The sequence below is a fragment of the Aplysia californica genome, unplaced genomic scaffold (assembly GCF_000002075.1).
Source record: "Aplysia californica isolate F4 #8 unplaced genomic scaffold, AplCal3.0 scaffold00045, whole genome shotgun sequence".
NCBI lineage: Eukaryota > Metazoa > Mollusca > Gastropoda > Aplysiida > Aplysiidae > Aplysia > Aplysia californica.
The window spans coordinates 231,750-232,072 of NW_004797315.1; positions in this window are offsets into that span (position 1 = coordinate 231,750).

Below are 323 nucleotides of genomic sequence, written 5' to 3' on the forward strand. Positions count from 1 at the left end.
GATGCTAACATTGACGGAACTAGTGGTTGTGGTTGTTTTTTCTTGTTGTTGTTGTAGTTGTTCTTGTTGTTGCTGTTGTTGTTGTTGATGTTGTTGTCGTCGTTTGTAGTCTGATGCGTGGTGATTTGGAACAAGGTAAATGATACACCCGCACTTACAATGGTCGAAGTTTTGATGGTTGTTGTTAGTAGTGGTGGTAGTTTGCTGTCAGAGGTTTCACAGTGCCCGTCTAGAATAGATGGATTTATCATCTGTGTGTGTGTGTTTGTGGTGAATTATACATCTCTATAGTAGCTGTTCTGTTTATATCTTTCCGTAAGCGT